General features: G+C 35.3%; 1 non-coding gene across 1 annotated transcript; it reads right to left on the reverse strand.

The window, feature by feature from the left end:
• Window positions 1-10,319: 10,319 nt before the first annotated feature.
• On the reverse strand, window positions 10,320-10,422 carry Trnay-gua. Its single transcript has 2 exons — window positions 10,386-10,422; window positions 10,320-10,355 (listed from the first exon to the last, which is right to left on the reverse strand). It is a non-coding gene; the product is annotated as a tRNA-Tyr (tRNA).
• Window positions 10,423-15,665: the final 5,243 nt, after the last annotated feature.

Genomic DNA, 15,665 nt, shown 5'->3' on the forward strand with positions numbered 1-15,665 from the left:
TGCTACGGATCAACAAATTGAAACTGCTTTACGCGACGTTCCTGAACACATTATTTGTTTAAGTGCTGTGGAATTCACCGATAATGATGTCTTCGAAGCTCTTTGCGGAATGAAGTCTTCATCTGTACCTGGTCCAGACGGAATTCCATTGGTAATGTTGAAAAAATGCGCTGGAGCCCTGTGCCAGCCATTGCGTATGATGATAAATCTTTCTTTGCGGAGTGGAAGATTCCCTGAATGCTGGAAACGCTCGTATATGTTCCCAGTTTTGAAAAAGGGTGACAAGAAAGATATCGTCAACTACAGAGGTATAACTTCACTGTGCGCGGGTTCTAAGCTGTTCGAGATTTTGATGGGAGAGGTGTTGTTTCGAAAAATGCAACCGCACATTGCTACAGAGCAGCATGGCTTTTTCCCTGGGCGTTCCACAAGCACGAACTTGCTTGAGTTTACTTCGCTTTGCATGACCGGAATGGACGGAGGGGCGCAAATCGACACAGTGTACACCGACCTTAAAGCAGCGTTTGACAGAATAGATCATCGAATTCTTCTAGCAAAACTTGATCGTCTAGGTGTATCATACGATATTGTTCTTTGGCTTCAATCTTACTTGTGCAACCGTAAGCTGTCTGTAAAAATTGGAGACACAGAATCGTTTATGTTTTGTAACACTTCGGGAGTTCTACAAGGCAGTAATTTAGGACCATTATTATTTGCTATATTTTTCAACGACGTGTGCTGTTTGCTTCCGCAAGGCTGTAAGCTAGTGTACGCTGATGACTTTGAAATTGTACCTCCATATTCGTTCTACTGGTGATTGTCTCGAGCTTCAACGATTGATTGACTTGTTTACTGAATGGTGTAATCGAAATCTTCTTATTGTTAGTGTTTCTAAATGTTATGTGATAAGTTTTAGTCGTAAGAAAAATGACATTGAATATCCCTATTGTATTGACAATCAGCTACTGACAAGAGTATCTGTAATTCTGGATAAAAAGTTAACGTTCCATAGTCATTACCTCCAAACAATTGCTAAGGCCAACAAAAACCTAGGGTTTATAATGCGTGTCGGTTATGAATTCCGCGATCCGTATTGTTTGAGAGCTTTATATTACTCGCTTGTCCGCTCTGTGTTGGACAGCAATTCAATAGTATGGAGCCCGCATAGCAGTAACTGGATAACCAGAATTGAATCCATACAGTCGAAATTTGTGAGGTTTGCTTTGAGATTTCTTCCTTGGGCCAATAGATTTGAGCTGCCTCCATACGAAGATCGTTGTCAACTTTTGAGAATGGAACCATTGTACATAAGACGAAACCATCAAAAAGCATTATTTGTAGCTAAATTATTAACTAGTAAGATAGATTCACCTAAGATTTTAGGAACAATTGGGATTTATGCCATCGAAAGACCGTTAAGAACTAGAGGATTTTTGTACCTTCCTTCTCGTCGTACACTTTACGGGCTTAATGAGCCTATACGATCCATGTGCAATGTGTTTAATTCAGTGTATTATTTGTTTGATTTTGACTCGTCTATAGAAATTTTTAAAAAATCGACTCCGTAATGCTCGTTAATATTAGCTGTGCTAGAATAACTTTAGATTAAGTAAATCATGTAGACAATGTTGTTCGATGATTATTTCACAATAAATAAATAAATATCGAGATGTGGAGAGAGAAATTGTATGCAGAATGAAGGGACCTAAGAAATCATCGACATGTGGAGTGATATCGAGATATAGAACATCGAGATGTGGAGAGTCGACTGTATACTAATTTTCGAATAATTTTCCCTTGGTGAAATTAGCATTAGCATTAAACAACTCATTAAATTGAATTCATATGCGGATACGAGAACAGTAAATTAGAAACACTCTCGCGTCTCGCTGCGTTCCCACAAGCAAACAAAAATTCCAGTTGACGTAGTGCCGGTCAAACAATTACGAATCACGTAAAATTCCAGCCCGCAGAACATCACAAAATTAAAATTTGCAAAAACTAAAACAAGTGGCGTAGCACCATCAGCCCATTCTATTTTTCGCCAGCCGATTTGATAACGCGGTACCGAAGCAAACGTGACAGAAAATTCTTACGGCTGTCTTGACGAAATTGTGATAAAATTTCAAATTTTGGCTCCGGCCATCAGGCCGCTTAAGCCTTTCTAATGAGCTTTTAGCTGAAAAGAAAACAAAAGATGAAATAAAAATTTGCTTAGATGTTATGGAAAATTTTGAAATCGAAATGCGCACTAAATGGAGGTATACCTGTAATACTCTAATTTCAAATTCCCGGATTGCTTCCGGTGCCAAAACATTTTAAACCGAACGACATTATGATCCTGCAGCTTGATATTTTTTGACGTTTGATAGAGAAGTTTTGATATTTGATTTGATTTTCAGAACATTCGTTCTGGATTTCGAAGCAGTTCTAGTATCCATTTTTAGACAGGTTCGCGAATCTACAAAGGCGTCAGAGCTACCAGCACATCTTAGAATTCATAGGAAACGAAGATATTTTGGAATTATTTAAAAAAAAAATTACTCTATGTATGCTTAAATTGAGATCATAGTTCCACAAAATGAAAAACTCAATAATCAATTCAATCACTTCAAAGAATGCCTTCGATAGTATGCGTTAGACATGGCCAGTACTGGGAATGGTAATAGTAGGGTGACGGTCGTATTTTGGACCCCCTAAGGAAGTGATTTTAGTTTTTTGTCCCAATTAATTAATTGCACAGCGTAACCAAGTCAAAGAACATGCCAAAATGTAGAGAAATACTTCCCCTACGAGATAAAAATGCCCCTACGATCATGGAGGATCTAAAAAATGTCTAAAATAGTTGAATTGTGAAGCACTGTTTTTCATTATTTTGGACACACCCAATACATTTGGACACCCTCAAAGTATATATTTTGGACCCCCGGCATATTTTTACCGTTTGGCGACAAAGTCTACGACACTGGTTGTATTATATGCTTGCCCACAGTCTAACCAATCGATTGACAATGAAAAACCGAAGAAATTCTACGCTTTTAGTGCATAAATTTGAAAAACGTTTTTGTTTACATTTGAAAAATTTCTGACGGCTTCGATTTCTATAGGTAACGTGTTGTAACGGTTGCATGATTGAACCGATTAAATTAAATTAATTTCAGATAGAATAAACACATTTTTATGTACAAACGGTTGCTGCAAGTGCGGAATAGTCCTATCTTTCCAAATGGCATGCGAATTGAGTTGGTTTTTCGATTTAAATTGGGAAATTTGCAGGAAAATGGCCCAGGGGGTCCAAAATATTTAGAGGTTTCAAAATATATTGGTTACCCTAGTAGGCTTGAATTTCGCGAAAATCACGTGGCTTTCCCAAAACAGTAGTTCATGAACGTGAATCTCATCAAGTAGCCTATGGACCGATGCACGAGTTCATTATTTGACGTTTGGACGGTGCCGTATTCACTCGTTGCCATGGTCACATAAATCACACGGCACCGCTCAAACGTCAAATAATGAACTCGTGCAGTTCACTGAGTTCACTAATTTGACGTTTGGGCGGTGTCGAATTCATTCGTTACCATGGTCACTTAAATAACACGGCACCGCTCAAACGTCAGATAGTGAACTCGTGCATCGGTTCATTGGGTTCATGAATTTTCTGAACCGTTAGTGTCATTGAAGGCTCTAAATGCGAGAAATGCAGCGGGAAATAGAACATTTTTCTATAGTAATTTTGGGTTGCCCTTAGCAACAGGTGTTTTGCAATTTTCAAGGCTCTTTGCCTAAGGCAGCGATAGGCGTGAGTTTCACTGGTTTCGCTGACTGCGATTGGCTTTGTTTGGCTACTGTAGAATGAATTTCAGATTTTTTCCCAACCCTGGACATGGCGCAGAGCTGGTTTCTGGGAAAATTCTTGATCCGGTAGAACTCTTGTTGAGTCTAAAGAGAGATCTTTTTTACAGAAACCTATTTCGCCGAAAAAATAAACTCTCGATTACTTTTTCAAATCGACGTAAGTAACTTCCATACAGTTTTGAGAAAATTAAGTCAGAAGAATCACAACCTGTCTACAAAAACTGTTTTAAAATGGATCACCTTTTTTACATTTTTTCGCCGTGTACTTTGCTTAAATTTTGCATACAAAAAATCCATATAAAATCTTATCAGGCATCTCATTAAAACTCTGTCACGGATTAAAGGCTAGTCATTCTAATAATCCAAATAATATTCATTAAAAATCAGTAATCAGTGAATTACTTAAATTTACCAAAAATAAATGCCAAGCAATCACCAACGCCTGCATATTGGCTAGAAACTTCAAGAAGAAAATATAGCTAAATAGGTATCTTTTATAGAACTCACGGAAACTCTCATTTCCAATTCAACTGCTTTTCAGCGATTCTTTTAAGTAATTTGTCAACTATCACCTCTATTTCGTTAAGCGTCATGATGCGTCATTAAGTCATGATGCGGAGTGCGAGTTGTCTGTCAGCCGTGCACATCCTCTCAGAATTTTCTAGTTTCTCTCAATTGAAATGTACTGATATTCATTTTGAACCAAATATATTTTTTCCGAAGTGTTCTACAATTTCCCGGGTATTTACCGTTTTTTCGGTCATATCAAATTCCCGGGTATTTCCCGGATTTCCTGGTTAGACGGACACTCTGGCATTCAATAATGTTTCAAGCGTTTTTTTCTGATTTTTTTAATGCATGCTGAACCTCTTTTAAGGTAGAACAATATCAAAGCTTAAGTTTTATTCCACTGAATTGTAGTTGATAATGAGACTTCATTATTTTTATTATCATTTGTAAGAGCTCTGATCACCATTGTAAACTGAACGGAGCTTCATCCTCAAAGTTTATCAATTATGGTGAACTGTTTTGCATTTCAGGGCTGGTAGCGACTAAGTGTCTTGAAAATAGAGACTTTTTACTAGAAAAAGAGACAAAATAAAGATTGAACCGGAACCAAAAAGAGACCAAACAGAAATTTGAAAAAAAAAAACAAGCAGAACGAAATCTAACAGGAACCAAGAGATAAGAGTTTGTTTCTTCACGAAATCAGAACAGAGATTTTCTAAGAATATTTCTATTTTTTTGTTAATTTTTCGTGACATTACGACAAATAATACTGTTCTTATTACTGTATGCATTTTTCAATGATTTTCTCAAGGAATTTTATCAGAAATTATTTCAGGTATTTGTCCAAAGATTCAATAATTAATTAAGTAATTTCTCGATTATATCACGGACCCCAACAATTTTGGCGTGATATAGCGAAGCGTGATAAAATAAAAATGTTTTTTCTGCTATATGGTTTTCATCAAAATTTGAGATTTATATTGCAGAAATAGGGCGAATAAAATGAAAAGCATTTGTCAAATAGATAAATGTTAATTGTTCAAGGTTATTTTTCAATGAAAATTGTATGAATTTCAAAACAACTATTGTGCTGTGATGAAATCGAACAGAAAACCGTGCTAAAATCGAGAGTGATATAATGAAGCGATATTAAAACGAGCAGTGATAAAATCGAGAAACTACTGTATTTGCAACCCGAGACTTATCTCTTAAATTTCTTCATGAATTGAACTAGAGCTTGTATCCTTAGACAGATATGCGTATTTCGATCTTTACTGTAAGGCAGTCTTCGGTGTCGTATACTAGACTCGACTCTAGTACACGACACTAAAGACGGCCTTACAGTTATCTGTCAAAGGATACAAGCTCTAGTGGAATTAAATGGTATAGTCCTAAATTTGGTTTTAATTCTACTTATAGGTACCCTGTACATTTTTTTTTAAACTCTGGAATTTTCTTGGAAGAAATTCTGTAAAAAGATCTCCTAGAGTTTCCTTCGTTTGAAGGGTTAATGTAAAATATTTGCAGGAAGTCCTAGGACAGTGTTTTAATTTTTATCAAAGTAATCTCTTATGGGTGGTAAGCTCCATCGAAGTTGATACGCCAATCGCGTATTAACTTCGATGGAGCTTACCACCATTAGCAAACAACTGGAGTAGTAAGTAACGTTGAAGTGCTCGGAAGTTTCCAGGAACAAATTCTGGAGAAATTTCTCAAGATATCGTTTGAAAAATTGCTGGAAGAATATTTGGGAAAATTGATAAAGGAATCTCTAGAAAAGAGATCTTTGTAGGAGTCCCTGAAAGTATTCCAGATGAATTCTCTGGAGAAACCACTAGCATAATTCCTGAAACTTTTCCTCGAGAAATCCGAGATGAAATTCTTGAAGAATCAGTTGAATAGTCTTGTAACAGTCTCTGAAGGTTTCTCTAGAGCCTGCAGAAATCAGAATTCATTGCAAGCAAGATAAGGAAAAAAGATACTTCGGAGACCATTTAAAAAAAACAGACTCTTCAAAGTCTCTTAAAAAAATAGAGACTTTTTAGATACTTGCATAAAAATAGAGAATAGAAATTTAAAGTGAAAGGGGTTAGAATTCCAAATTACATACCCGAAAACAGTTTTCCAGTTTTTCAAATTTCAAATATGTTTTTACATTACTAATCAAATTTAAAGATATTCATAAAATTCAATCATGTCGATAAAATTTCATACACGAAACATGCTCACTGAGCAGCTCAAAAAGAGTTTTGATAGCAGCGCAGCTAAAATTGTTCAGGGCATTTGACGCAAAAATCCTTTGTCATGAACATATTCTACCCTGAATTACTGCCTCAAAAACATTATCTGATTGTTATCAATATTGAACGGTGTAAACTAATAACTGCCCAATAGGTATTGTATTATGGTGTTAAAATTACTCTTGGTTTCTGAAAAACGTCTAATGTCCGGGCATAGAGGCTGTTCGACCATAGAGGACTCTACCCTATGTTGAGGGTGCGAGTTACTCGCATTATAATAGTATCTGAAACTATTTTGGCGTACACTGAGGCAAAAATACTTAGGTTTTCCATAAATCAAGACTTATGAGCCAGCCAAATTATGGTTTCATTGCACGCTTAAACATTTCGAAAATGGGATCATAAGTTTCATAAGTGAGAGCTTTGAATTCTTTAACAACAATTACATAGCTATCGCTAGAAGAACTACTCCGCTTTCGATGTTGGCTACAAGTTAATCGAGAGCATGACTAATAACATGACGATTTTTGAGCACGCCTGAAATAAAAGGTGAACATTATTATCGATTGACAATTCGAATTAAGTTATTATCATTGCGTTTATTACCGAATTTCATTGATGACTTATGAAATTATTTACTGAAATTCTTCACCGAAATCATAAGTGAAACTAAAAAATTTCAAACAATAATCGTTGTGGCGCCAAATCATAATTCCTTAAGAAATTTTTAGTGTAAATAAAACCTCTTCTAAATTATTATTTTTAATCAATATAAACCAAATTTTCGTTCTAAACAATAGGAAAAGGTTTCCATTTTAAACTGGCCAGAAAAAGAATCTTAATTACAAATATAGAGAAGGTATCGACTGTGATTGTTTTTCATATTATTTATTATGGCTATATCGGTCATGCGATGGTCAAGAAGGTCTGTAGAAGATTTCTTACAAATGATGAAATGAATAGGTGGATAGATTTTAACTGGAATATGTTTTATGGTTATGAATAACGTATATGCTTAACATTACGGCAAACACGTTCCTACTATCAAACTCTATAATAACGTATGATAGTACAATAGAGGAAAAAAATCTTCAATATTGTATTCAGTAGAAAGATTAACTTTTGGTTATAGTTGTCCACTTAAGAGCTAAAATGAGACATTTAATGAAGAATTTTGATTCGACATTAGTTTTAATTGTTTGGTATACAAGAAATATGGACCGATATCCTTTGCAGATAATGTTAAACTTGTTGAACAAGTTATAAGTTTATAAAATTCATCCAGTATTCCCATATATCATTCTAAAGGAAATGATATTACAAAAAGATGACGTTAATAAGGGGCCCAGATAGCCGTAGCGGTAAACGCGCAGCTATTCAGCAAGACCAAGCTGAGGGTCGTGGGTTCGAATCCCACGGTCGAGGATCTTTTCGGGTTGGAAATGTTCTCGACTTCCCAGGGCATAAAGTATCATCGTATCTGCCACACGATATACGCATGCAAAAAATGGTCATTGGCATAGTAAGCTCTTAGTTAATAACTGTGGAAGTGCTCATAAGAACATTAAGCTGAGAAGCAGGCTCTGTCCCAGTGGGGACGTAACGCCAGAAAGAAGAAGAAGATGACGTTAATTCTCGACTTAATGAATGTTATAAACAACATAGGGTTTCGATCTACTTCGTCGTAAGCGCTATTATTCGTCGTATCAAACTTAAAATGTTCCACTACGGTGGATATTGCAACTTACCTGCAACATAGATTCATTATCCAAGTGTATTTTTGTGAAAGCTGTCATGGTTTGTACACTTGTACACCAAAAATGCAATAAAACTACTGTATTTCGTTGAATATCTTCAGTTCGATTATCCATTTTGCATTTTTTCACCGAAATCGCATGGACGAACACGATTTGAGAGAAATGCCTAACGATCGACACCAATCACACCGCTTTATGATACAAGTTTCTTCCCGCCCCCTGTGTGACTTACTTCGCCAGGCACTTATTTTCACTCGTACTTCTTCACTGAAGGATTTCATTCCAATCACACGCCGTAAAAGTTCAATAACTCACGAAATTTTATGAATTTTCCTCACCGACCGCGTAAAATTGAGAATGTAAACAAAGTTCAATCCTTCGTACTGATAAAAAAACAAGCTTGTGCGCATCAATGTGTGCGCGATGCTCGACGTAAAAATACGGTTCCTTTGATTGTGTTGTTTTCGTTGCATTGTGAGCAAATGTCATAATTGTACGGTCAAAAGGAATTGTTTTCATATGTGTGGGCTGAATTTTTATAACGAACAATGCATTTTAAAGGAAATTACTATATTTCATCTTGCTGAAAGAATGGAGGGAGATGCCCGTAGATCTATACATTCAAGCGAATCATTTTATTATAGTGTTGATGTGTTGTGTTTCGACCACTCAATATATCACAGTAAGCCGTAAGCTGTGAGACGAATCCGGAAATTGATTGCGACAGAAATGAAAACGATACGACGGATTGAGAATACGGCAAGATGCATTTTCTTTGCATTATTTCCAAAAAAAGGTCAAGATTTATCAAAATCCTATTGTACAATACAAAAGCCGTGTTGAGAACGAATTGTTTGGCATCGGTTTGTATCAGCATCATTCACTGCAATACTGGGAAAATTGCAGTTCTCACTGATCAATGCTTAATACGATGGATACTAGCACATCACCCTATGTCTACTATAAATTATCCTAATTTACTCGAATACAACTGAACGATGTAACAAGATACTCGAACATAGAAAGTCTTACATTTATTTCTTTATTTGTATATTCGAATTTTGATAGGTGTGCGAATATGAATTGAGTAAATTTCAGGCACAAATTCAAAACTTTTCTATTAGACCCAAAAATAAAGTAATTGGAAACAGTTAATTATTGATAAAGTATTTTTAGTTCGATGTTTTCATATCATAGTTTTTACCAAATTGATGTGAAAACAACACCCTGTACGAAAATTAATTTGAGTCAATGTAAATATATTAAATTTTCAAGTAAGATTCAGATCTAGAAAATGGTTATCATAAACTGTTATTAATATGTTATGAAAACCCAAATTGGATAATTTGAAAAAATTGTGGAACAAAATTTTGCCCGGATAGATATTTCATAGATCATGAAAATTAAAACCCTACAAAACAGTAGGCTCTGCTTCCAATATTTAGTAAATATTGTCTAATGACCAAAGCCCTTTCCAGATCGTTTGAAAATATGCCGATTTCGCTTCTTAATAAAGCGACATTTGTTTAACAACAATCACGAAATGCATCATCTTCACCGCCAATAAATTACAGTCACCAAACGGAAGCTCAGTCACTACCGAACGACAGAAGACAAACATCTTCTTTCCAGTATAATCAGCTGACGCACCACCCATAACTATATACGAAGAATGATGACGCAGCGGAATGACTAATGAAGAATCCGATTGTTTCGTGTCCAACGATAATCTGCGCCCTATGTCTAACTAACTCTACACGAAAAGCGACGGACGCAAAAAAAGCATACGATACGACCTCGCACAGATCACACCAGATAACAGCGAAGACACGTTTGTTTGCAAATTATCATTAGGACGCTCACCAGCTGTTTTAGATTATCAGCTTCCTAATTGATTTATATTGGAGGCATTGGTACCTTTAGCGTTGTGAATCACGTGAAGCAACAAAAAAATCTATCCTTCGAACCGGATTTGAACCAGTGACCTATGGATTACTGCTGAGGCTCAGCGCCTACTTCGAGACTACAGTCCACCGCTCTACCAACTGAGCTATCGAAGGCTTGTTGGGAAGCCACCGATGAAACGGCCACAAAAATCGCTAACTTGGATGAAAAATGCAGCCTTCATTCTCGGGGGCAGACAGAAGCATGAATAAACAAACAGCTCAGACAAGGCCTACTTCGCTGTGAGCGAATTCGCGATACTTCACGAACTGGGGGGAACAACTTTGAGCAAAACAAACGAACCTCGTCAGCTGCTTGGTGCTTGTAGCATAAAGATAGTGGGGTTTGTTTGGAAGGGTGCGATGCGAAACAGAAACGCGTGAGACAAGGTAGGCTATGGACGATGATCGTTGGTGGTGGCAAAAATCCCAGCTCACATTACATTCACTTTTGCGAGCGAATTTTACAATCGTAAAACAGAGAGAGACCGTCGAGATATTTTTAAACAAGTTACTAAAAAATTGGTGGGGTCAGCAAAAAAAAAACATCGCAAGCTGAGCTGAAAGAGTGGGAAGTTGATAAAGAAGTAAAATCAGATCTATCCATAAAGTTTGCGGTCAGCTAAAAAGATCTTTAGTAGACGCCGTTATACTTTCATTGGGTGGGGCTGATGGAAACTAGGTGTGTCATTTTACTTTCGATCATGTTTCTCCCGAATTGTAAATTAGGATGATTATTATTGCTTTTTGAAGTTGACATTTTTCTAAGGGATTAATACAAAAGACTAGTTATATACGTTATAGATTCAATATTTAATAATAATCGGGCTGAAGAGCTAGAAATTGACCCAACATAACTTGAGAAAGCAAAGATTATTTATTGGCATTAGAACCGCTGTCAGTAAACTGACAAACAAATCCCACAATTCCCATACAGTCGGTTGACAAACTCCCAAGGCAACCTTGATGGTGTATCAGATTTCTCGCCACGGTCAACGGTAGATACAGTTTCATCCTTTCTTCGTCGTGGCAACCGCTTGCTTCGACTGTCGCCAACCCTATTTATCGATGGAGTGCCAATATGTATGTAGCTAGTAGCCCGTTGTCTTGCGAACTTGATTCCCACCGGTCTGCTATGTCGTCGTTTGGATAGATATCGAACGGCCACCTAACTAACGGTTGCGCGCTGTAAGCTAAAATCAGTCCCATGCTCGTCACGTCGTCGTAACTCGATACTATCAAACACAACGCCATATGGGGGGTACCTTCCTTTGGCACTGCAAATAACAGTGGTTCGCAGCAGGATGGTCAAGCAAGATGGCATTTAAGGACTGTTCATTTTATAAAGTGAACACCTTGTTTATTCTATATCTTTTTTATTTATTGATGAAATCGTAAACGGTTTTCTGTGTATCGTTCAACTATTATTCTACAATGTTATGAAAATACAGAAACTTACAAAATGCTTTCGGTTGAAGAACTAAATAGTTTTTGCAAAAATTCCTAAGAAAAAACTGTTCGTCAAGTTTAAGCATTATTTTTCGCATGAAAAAAATCCTAAATTTAATGAACAAATTGTATGTTGGTATCCTTTACTATTCAACTTTAAGGTAGAGCTTTTAAAAACATCAATAATATACCATCAGTTCCTGACGCTGAGTCACTTTAGTGATCTATTCCTTATGGTCAAATTTGCTGTTACACCATCTTTTTACTACCAGCAAAAAAGTAAAGTAATAAGCGTGTTCAAAACTGGTTTAGATTACTAAAGAAACTATATATGTATAAAAAAAAAAGCAAAATCTTGAGTTTCAACCGCATTTCTTTGGTATCAAATTTACTCTTTCTGCGTCGTTTTATTGAAAAAATCCCATACTTTTAAAATTATATACGCATGGTTTATCGATCTAGAGCAAACTGTAAGCGTTTTTCTCAAAATATTTGATAGGTAGTCTCAGAATAACATATTCTGAAAATAATACATGCAAAAATAAATTTGATTTAATTCAAGCAGTGTTCCCAATCTTGATGATTGTCATTGTGCTTTGAGTGGTCTTCTGAAAATAAAATTATTTGTTTTTCTATTGTGCTTAAAATATGAACGTGGGACTAAATCAGCAACTCTATGAAGGCGTAAGTTATTTTTATTATAAATACTATATTATTACTTCCGTCTGGACGTACTTTAAAACCTTAAAATTTTACTCATTATCAGATCCATTTAAATTTAAGATATTTTCTTTAAAAAAAAATTGATAAAAAATGATTTTATGATATCTGCAAAATTGATTCTCCAAAAAATAAGCTTGATATTTTTTAGCAAGCTTCTAATTGATGATGCTTTCTAAGTACAACCAATTTTTTGAAAATAAAAAATATAAATTGTCGAATTTTCCTGCCGATTTTTAAATAATTCCTTGATTTTGATAACCTCCAAAAATCGACCGTTCTAAACGTTGTGCCTTATTAGTGTGAAATCATATTATTTTGGTAACTTTTTATTACCACAGCATTGTACCAATATTAGTCGAACGAATGTACAGAAAACCGATTTCGATTTCATTGATAAATTAAAAAGATATTGCATGTCCAAAGTGTCCACTTTATAAAATGAACAGTACTTAGTTGATTTTATGATTTTTTTTGTGGGTGCATAGAATGGTAGAGAACGTGAAATACTCGGTTACTATCCAACTTAGTGTGATTGAAACCAGGGCTGATAATGAGATTAAGTGCTTTTAAAATAGGAGCTTTTGAGACCACATGCCTCTTGAGAGGTTCAAAAGATACCAATAAGAAATCATAAAGAGACCAATTAGAAATCAACAAAAAGGAAAAAATCCGAACAGGAATCTGAGAATACTGCAAAAGTAATTTACAACAGAAGGTTTTAAAAGATTTTAGTATCTGATTAGGGTTTCCTTGTGACATTACGCAAGAGATCATTCTAGGTTTTGTTTCATGATTTATCCTAAAATTTCATTATAGGCATTTGCCCAAAATTTTCTTCAAACTTTTTCATGAAGTTATCCAGTGATGCATTTACTGATTCCCTAGGATTTTTTTTTAAATTTCGGTACCTCTAAGATTAATCTATATAATTTAATTTGTCTTCATTTTCGACTTCGACCAACATTTTTTTTTTGAAAATGTTTTTTGTATTTACTTTTTAGATTCTGAAATTTCTCAAGCAAGTCTCAGTTTTCCAGGAATGTATCCAATAATTCCTAGAATTTTCAGGAATTTCTCAGAGACTTCCTCAAGGTTTTTTACTCCATCACATGCTATCTTCATTCAAAGGCGTATAGAAACTTAACTATTTTCGTCATCTGTAACCACCGTGTGTGTTTGCTCAATATTTTAAGGCGAAACAGTTTAAAATACGACTTGCTAGATTGCATTAAAACTTCGAAGGCACTAATCTCACACAGGACGCTTCTAATTACAGTATACTTTTTATTTTGGCACTGTGCACCAACAGAAAGCTTAAAATAATAAGATCAGGAACGTTTGCCTACTATTTCTTCAGTTTAGTGAAGAATTATCCTGGAAGTTTATTAGGAAATTGTCAGCTTTAATGGTACAGCCGTAGCCCACTATATGAGGGTTGTCTTCTGTTACCATACACAGAGCTTTGGGAGTCGAAAATTGTCCTGGCCAGGTTCTTGGGAAAGCTAAAGGATAAGCAAGAATGAATGAATGCACACTTATATACACCAATCTAAGATTTTTCCGTATTGTTTCGCATAATCTGCGTACGATCTACGATCTGGCAATGTTGGAAGGTGTATAAAACTTGCATATAACTCTATATCTTCTCATAAGTATTAATTGTTCAAGTAGATATATTGGGTTGAGGAGAGTTGACTACTGAGCTACTTTTTGACTCAACATCGTACATGTAAATTTTGACACCTTCCTTGTGTGGCAATGATGACAATTCTTAATGCTGTGACATTAAAACCTCTGATTTTTTTTCACAGGTAAAAAACTTATTCCGATATTTGTACTAATAGTGTTAAATTCAATAAATTGTTCAAACAATTGCCCGTTGAATACTCTACCAACCCGAAGTAAGAACATACTAAGCCTATAAAGTTTTCAATTTAGTTTCAACCTAATACCGTTTTGATTCATATTACGGACACTTAAGGACTCAATGAAGTATAACTCATCAAAAAGAATTTAAAATGAATCATTCTATATTATTCCTCCGCTTTAACGTTCTTTCAAAACACTAAGCTTTCTAATGGGAGGTTGAAGGTTTTGATTCCGCAACATGAATGATTTTAAAATAATAGAAATGTGAGGACTTTTCATGAGGACACTTTGATGTCAAGTTCCGGAGAGCTCATGAAAATCATAAATAGAAAAGTCAAATCATCAATTGAAATCTTCAAACCACTAAAGAGACGTCTAAGGCAGCTATCTACGAACTTTTGAACGGTTTCCCAAACAAATTGGAGTGTCCGGAATTTTAAGCTGTCCGTAATATGAATCAAAACGGTATTCGGACTTAGTAATAATTTAAATTGTTTTGTTTTTTTTTTAAACCTTCTTAGATATTTAATATTTTATGAATGATTCAAATTCTAAATCTCAATCATCATTGTGTTTAATTCAACAATGTTTCTACCATGACTTACTTCGACATTCACCATTGACAGGATTATTACAAAATCTTGAACAGGATTTTTTAAGAATTCTGGGCACGACTTCCACGGATAAAGATAAGTATGCTGTTTCGCTCAAGAAAAGTATAGAAACATTGGCGTAGCTAGGATTTTTTCTGGAGGGGGCCTAGGGGGGGCCTAGCAAGTACTTGCTTTACAGAAGTAATGTCGGTTGCAAATTTCACGATTTTCAAAAAAAAAAAATAGTTTTAACAGACTTGTATTGATTTTATTGATTTTGTTATTTATTTGTAATTTTGTCTCATTTCGCAGCACATCAGAGATATTTGTAAATTTCAATTTTCGCTACGAAAAACAATCATTTTTTTGTAATCCAGTCATAGTTGTAGGTCTCCTACAAGGATCCTACAAGGATTCTACCAAAAACTCACAAGGAATATCCATAGTGATTTTTCTACGAACTTTTCAGGTATTCAACAATGTGCTTTACATAGATACCCACAGGAATTTCTTCATGAATTTTTTCTTACTTTTCAGTGCTTTTTTTTTTCAATAACTCCTTTACCAATTTTCACTGAGTTCGTCCTGGGATTCCCACGGAAAATCATTCTCAGACTTTCTGATCTTACCAGACAATCTCTATCGAACTGCTTAAAAAAATCTTGAAGGATTCCGCCAGAGAATGCATTAGAAATTATTTTAATCATTTGTGCTAGAAGGTCATAC

The sequence above is a fragment of the Aedes aegypti genome, unplaced genomic scaffold (genome assembly GCF_002204515.2).
Source record: "Aedes aegypti strain LVP_AGWG unplaced genomic scaffold, AaegL5.0 Primary Assembly AGWG_AaegL5_hic_scaff_295_PBJ_arrow, whole genome shotgun sequence".
NCBI classification, from domain to species: domain Eukaryota; kingdom Metazoa; phylum Arthropoda; class Insecta; order Diptera; family Culicidae; genus Aedes; species Aedes aegypti.